Here is a 16027-nt window from a genome sequence, read left to right as displayed (position 1 = left end):
AGAAATAATAGACTCGCCTTACTTTGAAGAGTTTTGGCTATATTTCTTTGGTTTATTTTATGTTTAATATTTTTTTATAAAGCCCTAGGTTGTTATACAAAAAACATCATATAAATCCGGTTTTCAAACTGTATACAAAAATTATAAAAATTCGACAAATCCACCAAATTGTCAAACTTTTTATTCAGAGTTTTTAGAAAAATTTTTGGTATGCAGTTTTGTAGCCCATTAAATTTTAGTATAACAAAGGGTAAGTTTCAATTCTCTACAAAATACCGTTGATTTTTCACGATTTCTTTTGTTGACGATGCTAGGCATTCTTTTCCATATAAAAAAATTGTCCAGCACACTTTATATGGTATTTTGTAGAGAATTGAAACTTGCACTTTGTTATACTAAAATTTAATGGGCTACAAAACTGCGTACCAAAAAGTTTTAGTTTGAAACCGGATTTATATGATGTTTGTTGTATAACATCCTAGGCCTTTATAAAAAAATATTAATCTTAAAATAGACTAAAGAAATATACCCGAAATCCTTAAAAGTACAACGAGTCTATTATTTCTGCCGCCAGTGTACATACTTACATACATAAATCTCTGCATTTGTTAATTTTTTTTAATATCTATATTGAATGAATTTAAATTAAACCTTTATTATGAATTAATTTAGTTATTGACTGATTGTATTCATATTTTCGTACCTGATCGAAGCTACAACCTATGAATTTTGATATACTAATTAACGTAAGCATCATAATAAAAATTTAATTATCTATATATATATAAAATAATAGCCGTTTTCGTTGTTCGGAGTTAACTCAAAAACTACTGCATAAATTCCAGTCAAATTTTCAGAGGTTATACCTTGCATATATGGTCCTATTATAGGCTACTAGGTGGCGCTGGGGTCGAGTTATTTATAAAAGTCGTATTTATCAACTGATTTCGTTCAAATTCAAAACGTGTGCTACCTCCATGATGAGAAATACGAATGCGAAAAATAGACCTGCTAGGTGGCGCTGGTGTCGATTTATTTATAAAAATCGTATTTAATTTCTTCTTTCTTTTAAATTCAAAATGTAAGCTACCAGCATTTGCGAAAAACGGACCCGATAAAAGACTTATTTATGAACCGTTTTTTAATGCAAATTCGAAACGTTTATACTTTCAAGATTGTTTTTTTTTCATTCCAAATATGTATGTACATACATACATAAAATGATAGCCGTTTTCGTTGTTTGGACTAAACTCAAAAACCAGTCAAATTGTCAGAGGTTATACCTTGCATATATGGTCCTATTATAGCCTACTAGACAACACGATGGTGGCGCAGGAGTAGAGTTATTTATATATTTAGAGTTATATATATTCATATTTTCGTACCTGATCGAAGCTACAACCTATGAATTTTGATATACTAACTAACGTAAGCATCATAATAAAAATTTAATTATCTATATATATAAAATAATTGCCGTTTTCGTTGTTCGGAGTTAACTCAAAAACTACTGCATAAATTCCAGTCAAATTTTCAGAGGTTATACCTTGCATATATGGTCCTATTATAGCCTACTAGACAACACGATGGTGGCGCAGGAGTAGAGTTATTTATATATTTAGAGTTATATATATTCATATTTTCGTACCTGATCGAAGCTACAACCTATGAATTTTGATATACTAACTAACGTAAGCATCATAATAAAAATTTAATTATCTATATATATAAAATAATTGCCGTTTTCGTTGTTCGGAGTTAACTCAAAAACTACTGCATAAATTCCAGTCAAATTTTCAGAGGTTATACCTTGCATATATGGTCCTATTATAGGCTACTAGGTGGCGCTGGGGTCGAGTTATTTATAAAAGTCGTCTTCATGAACCGATTTCGTTCGAATTCGCAAAGTGAGCTACATACCTGTATGATGAAAAATTCGTTTCCTAAAAATGAACCCGCTATATTTTATAAAATCTGATTGAAATTCATAATGCGTATTCATTTCATGACAAGCAGTGGTTTCGCAGAAAAGGGATCTAATGGATTGCGATGCAGCCGAAATATATAAAAACCCACACGGGGTTTGGTCTGCTTTGGCATATATTCATCTTAGATGAATTTACTTTTCATATGGCTAAATGGAGGATTCGTTTAAGTATGCATGATCGCAACAATGTGTAAGCGCACTTTTCCCTGACGCCCTCATACACCCTAAATGCGATCTTGCACCTACCTCCGATTGACGAAATTGCTCGGGGCGGCCGTTAGTACAGCAGTAAGACTCAAAGAATCCAGTTCATAAATATTAAGGTAAATTGTAAAAGTGGCAAATTGACAAGGAAAGATTCGACCACATCCGTAACAAAAGGAACATAGTAGGTATATCAATAGCTTCATTTAAACGATATTTAAGAGATAACACGACTCAATGTACGGGAAAACCTTACATCCTGTTGGGTGGGGCGAGGATTCTGGCCCTCGTATAACTGAAAACGCTCATCTGTGCTTTTTAGTTTCCTTATTGGCTTACATGGTTTACGGACCAATATTGAAGTTGCAAGATCGTTGAAGAATATTACGCACGCTTGGCAGAGATCTCACAGTTGGAAATAAAACCATCGGTAATACTCATAACATCGAAAGGAATTAGTATTCCATATGGTATTACAGCGCTACTATTCTTGGCCTATGTGTGAGGAGAATTCTGCTCTTTATTCGTTTCACTTTAAACTAAAAACGCCTTTGCTTTTAAACACTATTTTTGTATTGGCCAACGTAAAAGATCTTATTAGGCGCCACGAAGCAAACGGGCATTGGCTAGTAAATATATACACTTCTTTATTTTTATGTTAGGTTATCAAAAAGAGTTGGTAATATCAGTACGAATGCGATGGCCTGCAGCTAAGTATCCAGAGCTCGCTACGGTAGTTTGAGTATCTTCGAAAGTGTTCATCTCATTATCGGGTTCAAATATTTCAAGATTTAATGAATCAAAATTGCTTTTATAATAAATACAAATATTATGCAATGCTACACACACATTTATTATTTGTATAGCTTTGCAGGAGCATAGAGCAATTCCCTTGCTAATAACAAGCACCTCCACCTATTTTTAAGAACACCATTTGTTCTTTCAAAAACATTTCGGCATTGGGAATGGACCTCATTAAATTTAGCGTTTCTGGATGCTGGTTCTGGCGTTCTATATGGTGTTAGGAGCCATGGCTCCAGAGGATACCCAGCTTCTCCTAAAACGAGGTTACAAAATTATGAACTCCTCATTGTATTCTTATCGAATGCAAGTAAATAGTACCTAATAACCAAACGTTGTTGGAACTCTGTAAATAATGTTGCTCCATTTTTGATCTCAAGTCACTAACATTCCATATAAAGGAGTCGTGGCATGCTCCCGCGTGCGTAGCATCAACAAAGCGAATCCTCAGTTGATTATCGCAAACCTACAAATAAAAACATGCAGATATATGTACATATCGTCGTTTAAAGTACAAAACCGCGAATCAACAAAATGCAAAACCACCTATCAAGATAATGAAAATCCGCGTGTGTGAGGTTGCACAAATTATTCTCTGGAGAGTAAAAACACTCATATTTCAAAACGGTCCTCTTTTTTGTAAAGCAATTGCATTTTCGGCTAGTATATTTCAGGACGAATGGATGAGGATTGAGCCTAGAGCTTGTGCGAGCAAATCCAATTTTTGGCGGCAAATGTCAGTTACGCGGTTTTGCAGAATGACGATACGCGATTTTGTACTTTAAACGACGATATGTACGTGTGCCACATGCAATAAAACTCACCAGCATAGCATTTATACTACATTTTCCTTTTCTGTTATAAAACAAATGCTTGTTTGTCGACGGGGAAGTGATATTTACATGAGTCCCGTCAATACAATTTACAATGCCGGGAATTCTGAATTTTATGTAAAAGTCTTGAGAAATTCTACGTTGTTCTTCCAGCGTAGGCCATTTTACCCACTGTGAGCATAATATGGGCTCGAAAATTCCGAGAACTTCAGACAGGACCTGACTAAAAGACGATTGTGACAGGCCCACTTCCAAATCGTTGCCGACACCTTTTTGATAGCCGCCTTCAGCGAAAAATCTCAGACACGAGCTAAGCTTCACGACTGGCGGAATAGCAAACTGTTGTCGTGATGGCGGCAATGAAGTAGTTAGCAGGTCTAATAAATATTTAAATGTTTCCTTATTGACTCTGTAATATTTCAACAAATTTCTAATTTGGTTAATAGTTCCATGATTGTTTACACTAAAATTTCCTACAAAGTCTCACGCATTTCCAAGGGGTTGGATTTATCTCTCAAGTACCTTCTTGCTGCCCGTTGATCTTCATTTGCTTCTTCCTCACATAAAAGTCGCATAGCATTTGAATTCATTTTAAATCCTTTAAAATTAAAGTTTTATGTTAGTTATTTGATAATATTAGGCTTTGTAAACAAATTTCAAAAAATGTCATTTGCATGTTCGAATTTTATGAGCAGTTTCGAAGCGAAATTGATTACGGGTGAAACTCATAATATGCGTATTCACTACGGGCGGATGAAAAACAATCGGGCGAATTTGTTTTCGCGTGAAACTCACGATATGGCTGAATGACTTTTGTTAAATTTCAAAATCAAAAGTTATCATAACAAATTCTAATATTTTCTACTTTTTAGTCCATTTATAAAAGCGTGGTATATTAAAAAGTTTTTTTTTTATTTTATTTTTATGTATATAGATATAGGTGTATCAAATTCCATTACTTTATCATAAGTGGTTCCAGATATAATCTTCTGCAGCAGTGCTTTCGAGCCAAATCTATTTAAAATATTTTAAAACTACCAACAGCTCTACGATTTTGTTCTCAGAGATCGTGCGAACTGAGTATTGGGATTTTCTGAGAAACCAGCCTTTCGAGCTTGTGTTTAGTATTCACGAAGTTTGACCTGCATGAAAGTAATAAAAATTGTTTAAAATTTGTGTCTAGCAACGCAAAATTATACATTTTTCACAATTCTCTGACACTTCACTACAGCATCGAAAGCTAAATTCTGTTCGACAGAAAATTCGATACTCAACGAAAATTTCAACGCGGTTGCATAGCTCATAATACGAATTTTACATTCGATCTCCGATAAACAGCGAAGATCTAAAATCGGATACAACTCATAATAAGGGAACAAGTTTCTGATACTCCTTTTTGTCTACTTCCGCGGTGAACTTAGAAAATTTCATATTCAACTGTGTAACCAGACATTTGTATGGGCATAAAAACATTAATGACTTGAAAAATATATTAAAAATTAAAAACATTTCCATAACCGTTCCTTACCATCCTTATTAATTTTTATTATAAGAGCATATTTTACGAAAACATCTGTATTCGACGGTTACAATAAATTATGTAGGGCCTGATATACTACATGATTAAAGGATGGAAAACGATAAGATTTTTTTCTTAGAAAAGGACGCTATTAGGTTGACAGGAGAGTATAAAGTGTGGTCAGAACGATGGACAAAGCGAAAAGCCATTCCAAAAATCAAGAGCAGAATTTATTGGTAAATGCAACGAATATGTTTTCCATTGATTAGCAAACGCTACTTTAGAATGAAGTTTGTAACCCTTCGCCGGTTAAAAACATGTTTGCGTAGCCATTAATGAAAAAAGTCTGATAGGTTTAGCACTTATTATAATCAAAATTCTGTATATGTTTTAAGGTTACTTAATTACATCCTTCATTTGACAAGCTTGTAAGAAAAAAATAAGTATTTATATATACATTAGTATAATTGCTTTATTACAAGGGAGTCTGTAAATAGATCTTGCACTAAATTCACAAACTGAAACTTACTAAAAGTAAAATTATATCACAACACAGTTTACTTTGCACTTCATAATATTACTCGAACCTCTAATTGCAGGTAAAATATATGAGGGTTCAAGCTGGTTGGATGCTTGTGGGTCATATAGCTTCGATTGGTCAGTCCGTTGTGATTGGTCACTCCGCTGTGAATCAAGTTATGTGACTGTAATTTAAGGTTATTAGACAAGTTGATCCCAATCGCCCCTCCCCAAATAAAATCCTGTATCCGCCACTGTAGTTATGTTAATGTGTTTTAAAACTACGCAAATAAAATTTATCACGGAAAGAAGAATTCTCTAGATTGTTTTATTAATGGCATAAAACTGCGTGTTTTTATAATCATAATTGCTAGACATTTTAAGAGTTCGAGAATGCCAGTATCAGTGTAAAAATTTTAAAGTGGAACTACCTTTTTCTTATCAGATACTAGGATCGTCGGAAGAGACTAAGGCCCATCAAAAACAGCAGAATATTCCTTTCCGAAACATCATCATTTATATTTTATTCCTAACAATGTGGCTATGCTGCTTGATACTTGTACAAATTATGAAAGTTCCAAAATGCCTGTATCCGTCAAAAAAAGTTTGAAGTGAAACTACCTTCAACTCTTTTAGAATGGGTTATACGTACATTGACCATCCGTCCTTTATTTTAAAGGACAGTTCTATATTTTAACCGTCTGTCCTTTATTATTATTTTTTTTTTTAAATAAAGGACCCATTTTGTCCTTCAGAGGTAAATTTTTGAACAGAGAATATAAAATAATAAAAATGTCCCTTATAAAATATAATGACAACCTTCGCTAGTTTGTTTCGCACCTCTCTTAAGGGTTGCTATTTAATCGGTAATCTTTTTGCTAATATTGATAGAAAAATTAATATACATACCTCGAGTAAAATTCTCAAAAGAAAATAAAAAGTTGGGCGTGTTGCACGCTGAGTTTCAAAACTGACATTTAGTGTTCATAATTCACTGGAGCCTTAATTATTCACTCATTTGGTTAGTTTTTTTTTAATGAAAGCTTATAAAATTTGCAAGTGTTCAGTTGAGCCTGATTTGTAAGAATTCTTATTTTAAATTTTTTAGTGTAAAGTGCAGAAAAAGTAGCAATTTTGAAGAAAATGTATTCTACTTTCCAGTTAATAAATGTTATCTAGTAAAAACCAGTTGAAAACAATTGTTTTGTTCTCCCAAAATGGAAAAAGTCACGCAAAAGTTTGAAATTTTCACCAAAATTATTTTTTTTGATTTTTACTAAAAATTGGGATATGCAGTTTAATAGATCATTAAATTTTATTACAATAAAGAGCAAGGTGCAAGTGTCTAAGAGTTACCGTTGATTTTTAATAATGCTCGAAGTGTTAGCAAGTGTTAGTGTTATTAAAAATCAACGCAATCTCTTACACGCTTGCATTTGCATTTATTACAGGGCTGCAAACCGGTTTTGAACCGAAACGTCGCTTTTTTCGGGCTTCGAACCGAACCGTTTTTATGTGCTGCGTATGAGCTACCTCGGCCGTGGAAATTAAAGCGAAAATAAAATTTTCCTTTTTTACTTCTACGCGTTTTAACACATTTCGCGCCTTTCTCAGGGAGTACTTTACAATTATTCACATTAAACAACAACAATTACATGGTTTTAGCGCAGCGAGTTTACATTACTTTCCGAACCGTTTTTATAATGAAATGCCAAAACCGAACCGAAAACCACCCAAGAAAATGGTTCGGCTCGGTTCAAAATGAAAATCCACTAAAGCATTTTTGATGTTTTGTAATACACAGCTTTGTTTAAAAATGCAATCCGTAAGGTAGACCTGCAAAATTTCTTTTCTTTGATGGCGCCTATGTGAGTGGTAATTTCGCCTGTATAAAGAATGATTGAAATGTTTTTATATGGAATAACATCCTTAACAACGCCAGCAAAAAAATCCAAAAATCAAGACCAATTTTTAAATAACTCAAACTTGCACTTAACACATTACACTAAAATTTTATGCGCTATATAAAACTGCATACTTCGATTTTTTTAGTTCTGATAAAAAAATTTTATACTTTCACTTTCGATTAAACTTTACTTTATACTTTCGATTAAAGTTTTAAATTTGGATTTATATGGTTGTCGTTATATAACGAGCTATACTTTTTTAAAAAATTAATGAACATTAAACCAACAAAAGAAAATTAGTCAAATGTCGCACTCCTATTATTTTGACTATAGGTATACTTGTACATAAGTTAAGAGCAAGTTAAATTTCAACCTACTGAAAATGAGGATTTCAACATTAAGCCAACATTTTGAGTGTCAGTTCGAAATTCTGAGTATGCTGTTTTTGTCTAATCGACTAGGCTCACGACTTGTTCAAACCTTAAAAGAGTTTATGAACATTTTTCTAGTTTCCCATTGATTGCGTTGATTTTAAATAATTTTTTTTTTTAGGGTATTACTCATTTTCTTCCATACAACAAAAAAATTCACACATACGTTGTGTGAAAGAAAATACGTGAAAAATTGCCAAAATCAACTTAAAGTTTAAAAATTATTATTAAAAAAATTGAAATTTATATGAAACTTGCCAGAATTTTCATAATTTTGCATAAAGTACGAAACTTGGATTTATACGTTTAAAAACAAAAATAAATATTAAACAAAAGAAAAATAGCCAAAACGTGCTAAAATGTCGCGTCCCTACTTATTTTTCAGTAAAAAAGCCTTTTATTTATATATTATAGATTTGTAATATTTTTTGCAATATTTGTATCCTTTAGCATAAAAAAATTGAACCGTTTGAACCGAACCGAACCGCGATTCAGGTAGACTCATGAACCGGTTCTTGTACCGGTACAAGTTTTTTCTAAGTGGTTCGAACCACTGAACCGAACCGCACCGATTTTTGGAGTGGTTTGCAGCCCTGATTTATTATACTACAATTTATTGGTCTATAAAGCATTTTTATAATTTTGGTGGTTTTTTTATAACATTTCAAATTTTTCTTGTTAAATTATTCTTCATTTTGGAGGAACCCTACAATTGTTTTCAATTAGGTTTTATTATGTAACATTTATTAACTGGCACAGGAGAATCGATATTCTTCAAAATTGCTACTTTTTCTGCACTTTCAAAATTCGTGCTCAACTGGTCTCTTACTAGTTTTATAAGCTTTCATAAAAAAATAATAATCCAATTGATTCAAAAATGAAGGCTTTAGTGAATTACGAAGATTAAATTTCCAATTCCAATTTTAAGCCACTGTGTGCTGGCTTCGTCGTGTTGTATGAATTATGAGAAACGCATTTTGGCTCCAAGGGATGGGTTTAATTTTTCGGAATCGGTTAAAATTCCGTTTACAGCGCCTTTAAATAAGGGAAACTTGTACAATTAAATAATATAATGTATTAGTAAATGTTTGATTTAAATTACGATATGGGTAAGGTACTTTTATCATTTTGAAAAAAATTTACTTTATTTTACGTTGGTTAATATGGTCACCGTAGTTATACGTTGAATTAAACCTGCTTTGGTAATTTTTTTTTATTTCTCAAAATAAAAGGTCAAAAGTATTATTTGCATTTAAGTTTAAATGATTAAAGGATAATTTATAAAATCAAGCTCCAAATAATTCTAAAATTTCTAGGTTTGTGATAGGAGTTTTAATAATAAAATTTTCAATCGTTGCGGTATCTGATTTGTATAAAGGCAACTAAATACAAAACTCCTTATTTTGAAAGCTTTGTAGATAAAAATACAAATAAGAAGTAGGTGTATGTGTATCTACTTTTCTGTTAAATATTAGAAAAAGATATTAAAAATATGATTATGCTCCTTTAATTAACCACTACGATAATAATATATGATAAATATCCATTTTTATTTCAGATTTAAATCCAATAGATACTAGTGGCTTTAAACTTTTATAATCTCCAATAGAAGCAAATTAAACTCAACAACGAAAAAGTGCAGAATTTTATCTCGTAAACATCATTAGATGAAAAAAAGAAATATAGAAGAGCTTACCTAATAAATAACAGCAGAAGCGTTATTAACAAATCATAAAACTCCAAATTGACAAAACCTAAAAATAGTAACCAATTAAGGACGAGTAGTTAAAGATGTAAGTTGAATTTCAGTATGCATAATATATTTTATATATTATTTTATATAATTAAATAAGTTTAACAAAGGATAAAAATTGTTTGTTTCGTGAAAAGTATCAGGACTATTACTGCCTTTTACTGGCAAAAACCTAAAAAATCTCGATACACTTGCTAACAGTCAACATTTTCTAGAAAAATATTTCCGTATCTTGACTTTTACAACTTGGCAGAGAAAAAAATTTTTCGCTAATAAGTATTTAATTTTTTTAATAAAATGTATTATATTATTATAAAATTATACCTTTTTGCTGTGCAAACGTTATCCTTTCAAAATTAAATGGAAATTTGGTTAATTCTTTAGCGCTGGAAAACAATCGATGGCACTATCGATAGTATCGATGTTTGCCAATTTACCCCACTATCGGTGTTTTTCTGTCACTATCGATGTTTATTTTCTCATAAGTATACATAACATTTGTTAGAAAAGATTTTAGGAAATATTGCACATTTTCGGCTCTATTAACGAATCCATCAAAAGTTTGATTTTCGTGAAGTCTTTTATAACAGTTAAAAGACTAATGATTGTCTAGGCAAAGAAATAATTTGAGGAATATTTTATGGAACTGAAATTACCAGCATATTAAATAATCCCCTGGCAAGCAATTAATTCGTGCTTTCTATAGTATTCATTTAAAATTTTCCGCGGAGGGTTTGTCCAAATATTGATATTTTGGTAATTTCAAGAATGGTGTCTACATTTCAAAAGAGTCAAACGAGGAATCATAAAACTATTAAATGTATACTAGTTGAGATTTAAAACTGGACAAGTTATACAAGGCCATTAAATATTTTGTAAAACTCAAAATTATTCTGTTTAATGACACATGTATTTATATATGTATATTTGAAAACACCTTCGGAGGTCGGTTTTCTAAAAAATTCTTTAACACTATGCATTACATTACATGTGATATCAGTCATTGTATAATATACTTTTACCATTACAGTTATTAGAGAAAATATCCAAAATATGTACTGTTTGCTTTATAATTCCACCCTGGGAAAACATCGATAGTACGTCGTCTGTTTATGCTTTTAGATACGAATTTACATACCATTCGGGCATTAAAGAAAAGCTACTAATAAATAGTTACTCAATAAAAATAAAAATATAAAATTTAGAATGCAAACCATAAAAATAAATTTTGCAGGAAAACCTGTGGAAACTTGTTAATATTTTTAAGCTTAAGCAGTGCGTAAAGAACACAGTTAAGCTTGTGGTAGATATGGACCAGGTTTCCAATCGTCACAGTCGTGAACGTATGTACAATTCGTCACAAAGTTTGTGGATTATTTCTAAAATGGGAGCATATCGCTCACATCCACTATGGCACTGACAATTTACTCCGAAAATGCAGAAAAAATCAGAGCTGCAAACCGCTCGGTTCGATTCAGTGGCTTGAACCACTTAAAAAAAAACCCCCCGAACCGGGATTCGTTTTGGTTCAAATGGTTAATTTTTATACCCGAGCGCACTGCGCACAAGGGTATTATAACCTTGTTCGCATAACGGTTGTTTGTAACATCCTAAAAGAATCAAGATAGATATAGACACATACATATCCCACATTACTCAGAATGAAAAGAGAAGCCGATTGTATATTTGTTTTCTGAGATATCTGAACGAAATTTGGTACAAAGGTTGCCCTTCGTCCAGGTTAGGTTTGTATTGAATACAGGCGAAATCGGCGAAAAATGTAAAACCTACGATATTTGCTTAAAAACTGGATCCCAATTGTAGATAGTTGGGAAGTTAAATAAAATACATAAGACAATTATAAACTTTTTGGAAAAACAGTGTGACGTAGTGATAGAACTTTTTAGAAAAGTATCGATAGTAGTACTCATATGTATAGAATACTCTTAAAAAGAATCGATTCCAGTACTCGTATTTGCAAAAAGTATCAATAATGATACTCGCACTTCCAAGTGTTCTCAAAGCAAATGCAAAAAGTAAACAAAAAATTCAATTTTGTATTACAAGTAATGCAATAATGAATGCTATTTAATATGAATTTTTTTCGACTTTTTGGATACATTAGAATGCTGATTAAATATTAAAAGGTGATAGAATCTAAAACTCATAAGAAATACAGTACTTTATTTATCGTGCATGTAATGCATTACTACTTTTCCCACTGGGATGCTTCGTATATATACATATCGAGCTTTACCGCCAAAACAACGTAAGCGACATTTTTTCAAAATTTTATTTTTGATGCAGAAATGCATCTATATGCTCTACACTGAGGGAAATAATGCATAGTAAAAATTAATACTTTATATTTGATTATCGTTTAAAAATGTTCGTATTTAAAAATAATATTTTCATACAAAAACTTCCCTGCAGAAAATCTGACTAGCCTAGAACTAGACCTTTTTCCGACTGTCCAGTTTTTTGCAGTTTTGCAACCAGTTTTTATCCAGTTCCATTTCGGACAGTTTTTTTTTATAACAAAACGTTTTTGCGATTCGATTTTTGGACATTTTTTTCGTTTTTTCTTTTCTTTTACAGATTCCGTTTTTGTTACATATTTAAAAAAAAATATTGCAAGCTGCACGCAACAATTTAACTTCATTAAATTTGAGAACTCACAACTGCCTCCACCGCGATTTGAACTCTCGACCAACGATGGTTGAGTCGGAGGCCTTCTCGCTGAGCTACTTTCGTATTGTACGAGTAGTGAGCATTTCCACATTTACACCGCAAGTTTCAACTGTCCCGCTCTGCATTCCTTTTGCACTAGTTCACAGATAGTTCTGAGATATGTAGTTCGGAACTAGCGCTTTGTCAGACTATCTAAATTTTACTGCAGGGTTATTATGCACGTATTTGACTGTTCACATCTTAGTATGCATATGTAAGTGTATATACGCATCCCCAGCATGCAGAGCGGTGAAAACACACACATTCATACATAGTACATCTATATCCGTACAAATCGCGTGCTGTGGTGTTGATGGAAATTCAACATTTGAAAGAAAATTTATATGGCTGTAATACAAAATTGAATTTTTGGTTTACTTTAGCTGAGTGCGCAAATATGCTTGCCACAATTTATTGATATCCAGAGATGGTCAGGATTCGAATTCCACTGCAGGCAACATGCAAATTAAATATTTTTTTTTGTTTTTGTCTTGATTGTGTATTCACTTCATGAACGCGGTCATTTTAAGATGCGCGTAATTGAATTAAATATTTACGAATATACAGTACTTTCGTTGACGTTTATAATAAGATCAATTACGTTTCTATTTGATTTTAATATTTTTTCCCCTAAGTGTAGGAATATTTTTGCATGAAAAATACAATTTTGAAAAAAATGTCGTTTACGCTATTTTGGCGGTTATGGCTCGATATGTGCACTTACGTATACATATATGTGGACATTCAAATACGTCCCAGCAAAAAACACGATTACCACAGAAATTAAAATTAAATGGAATCGCAGCATTACCTTCGAAAGAGTGGAGACCGCATAGATAACAGCCGGAGAAAATTCGATTTAGCCGGCAGCCGATTTGTTAGCCGTTTTGCAAAAAAAAGTTAGCCGTTTTTAGCCGATTTCGCTATTTGCCGTATTTTATTAAAATTTAAATATATGTACATATAAGTTTCCATTTTTACATATTTGGCGACCTAAAACCTAGAAACTGCTAGGACTGTGTTAAGTATATAAAATTTGAATAATTTTCTCTAATACGAAAAGTCTTAAATTACCGGGCCGATTTCAATGATTGTTATTTTATGTGAATATTCAGTGACCCAAATATGAACTGGGACGCGACATTTCAGCTTATAATTTTTTTATATGAAGGTATAGCTGATTACTTACAAACACCATTTAAATCCAAATTTCATATTTTATGCAAAAGTTATGAAAATTCTGCATTTGTTTTAATTTAAAATTTTTGTATAGTGAATTGCACATTTAAGGTAGCTGGCACCTACCGTTAATTATTGACAATTTTTAGTTGACGGTGTTCCGCATTTTTCTTCATATAAAAAATTTTAGAACATACTTTGTATGGAAAAAATTCGTAACACCGTTATAACAAAAAATTACAAAAATCAACGGCAAGTCCTAGCTACTTAAAATTTTCACTATATTATACTAAATATCATTGGACTACAAAACTGCACACATACGATTTTGTAAATATGCTGATTAAAAAGTTAAAAGTTGGTGAAATTTTTGCACAAAGCCTGAAATTGATACTTATATGGTGTTTGTTGAGTTGGTTGGTTGGTTGGTTTAAGTGAATTGTCAGACAGGTGACAAGCAATTAGCAAGTTTGCCATTTTGATTCCACAACTCGTGCAACCTACAGCCATTTGGCGGCTTTAATAAATTTCAGTACGCCATACAGAGAGAGGCAGCTCCACTCTGAAATATTCTGCAGGAATGGTTTGCCGAGTGTATTTAGCCTCATCCTTGCGAGGGCTGGACACTCGCACAGCAAGTGTTCGACTGTCTCTTTTGAGCCCGGGTTATCGCAGCTGCGACAGGACCTATTGAAGGGCAGTCCTATCCTTTCGGCATGTACCCCAACGGGCCAGTGCCCTGTGCACACTACAGTAAGTTTGTAGGCATTTGTTTTGCTCATTCCTAAGAGAGCTTTGGTTTTGAGTGGGTCGTAGGACACCCAGAACTGCCGGGCAATTCTGTAGGATCCTGTGCAGTTCCACCTCTGCCTGGCCTTCGAATGATAAAATTCGGTAATTTTTGCCTTAATCTCCCTGAGCGGGGCGCCCATGTCCACCGAGTGGGACATATCCAGTGCGGAGCCACTCCTTGCTAGTTCGTCCGCTGCCTCGTTTCCGTAGATGCCCCTATGTCCCGGGACCCATATTAGGGTAATTTCGTATTGATCAGAGATATAGGCCAACTCTCTCCTACATTCATCCACTAGCTGAGATCTAACAGAGTTAGAGGAAAGTGCCTGAATAGCCGCTTGGCTATCCGAGAGGATGCTCACTTGCATTCTCGCGGGTACATTGTCTTTGATGTACCTTACTGCATCCTTAATTTGTTGAGTAATCAGATATATTTTTATAAATAAATAGTAAACATTAAATAAACTAAATAAAAATAGCCAACACTTGCTAAAATCTCGCGTCCCATTCTATATTTGGGTCACTGTGTTTTTTCCAAGGAAGGACGGAGCGGGGACTTTCTTAATACAATTTTTGTTATGAATGGCTTAAATTTAAGTGCGAAGTTTTATTTACAACACTTAGAAAAGAACGAATGCGAAGAAAGAGCACGAATATCGATGTGAAACAAAACTCTATGGGAAGACAATACCTGTAAATTATTGTATCATGGTGTCAACATACTTTATTGTTGCTTATTATTGCCCTGAGACAGGCATGCGAAAGTGAGTAGGACTTTAAAAACGGGGGTTTCGAATATATAGACATCAAAATACATTTAAATAGTAGAATTGTTAAAAACTTAAAAAGCGGCCGGCTTGTTCGATATAAATTAATGGCGTTTTCTTTTCTCGAAATAATGTTGGCCTGTTTTCTTCAGCCCTTTCACAGCTTCACGTGTTCATTTCTCAAAATATTGGCCTCCGACTAAGCAAAATACTTCATACTAATATAGCCATTTTTCAGGACGAAAAGTAACCTAGTGCAAATGTTACAATGTAAAGAAAAATTTTTTAATAAAAAAACGCCATAAGTTTGTATCTGATCTCTTTTTATACCCGAGCGCACATGTGCACAAGGGTATTATAACTTTGTTCACATAACGGTTGTTTGTAACAGGCAAAACGAATCGAGATAGATATAGACAAATGTATACATAAATGATCAGAATGAAAAGAGAAATCGATTAAGCGGTGACTGTCTGTCCGTCCGTCCGTCCGTCCGTCCGTCCGTCCGTCCGTCTGTGCACACGATAACTCGAGTAAAAATTTAGATATCTTAACGAAACTTTGTAAGTGCACTTATTTCGGGCGTAGGACGGATGGTATTGAAA

General features: G+C 33.0%; 1 protein-coding gene across 3 annotated transcripts in view; it reads left to right on the top strand.

Moving 5' to 3' along the window:
* The first annotated feature begins 9761 nt into the window (after positions 1-9761).
* Positions 9762-16027, top strand: part of Tdg (Thymine DNA glycosylase) — an 84434-nt gene continuing 78168 nt past the window's right edge. For all 3 annotated transcript variants that reach the window (XM_017614998.1, XM_017614999.1, XM_017614997.1), the window contains exon 1: positions 9762-9994. The gene's annotated coding sequence lies outside the window, so the exon portion shown is untranslated. The remainder of the gene's footprint in view (positions 9995-16027) is intronic.

The sequence above is a fragment of the Rhagoletis zephyria genome, unplaced genomic scaffold (assembly GCF_001687245.7).
Source record: "Rhagoletis zephyria isolate East Lansing unplaced genomic scaffold, Rhagoletis_zephyria_1.1 Rzeph_scaffold_00948, whole genome shotgun sequence".
Taxonomy (NCBI): Eukaryota; Metazoa; Arthropoda; class Insecta; order Diptera; family Tephritidae; genus Rhagoletis; species Rhagoletis zephyria.
This window is presented reverse-complemented; position numbering and strand designations above follow the sequence as displayed.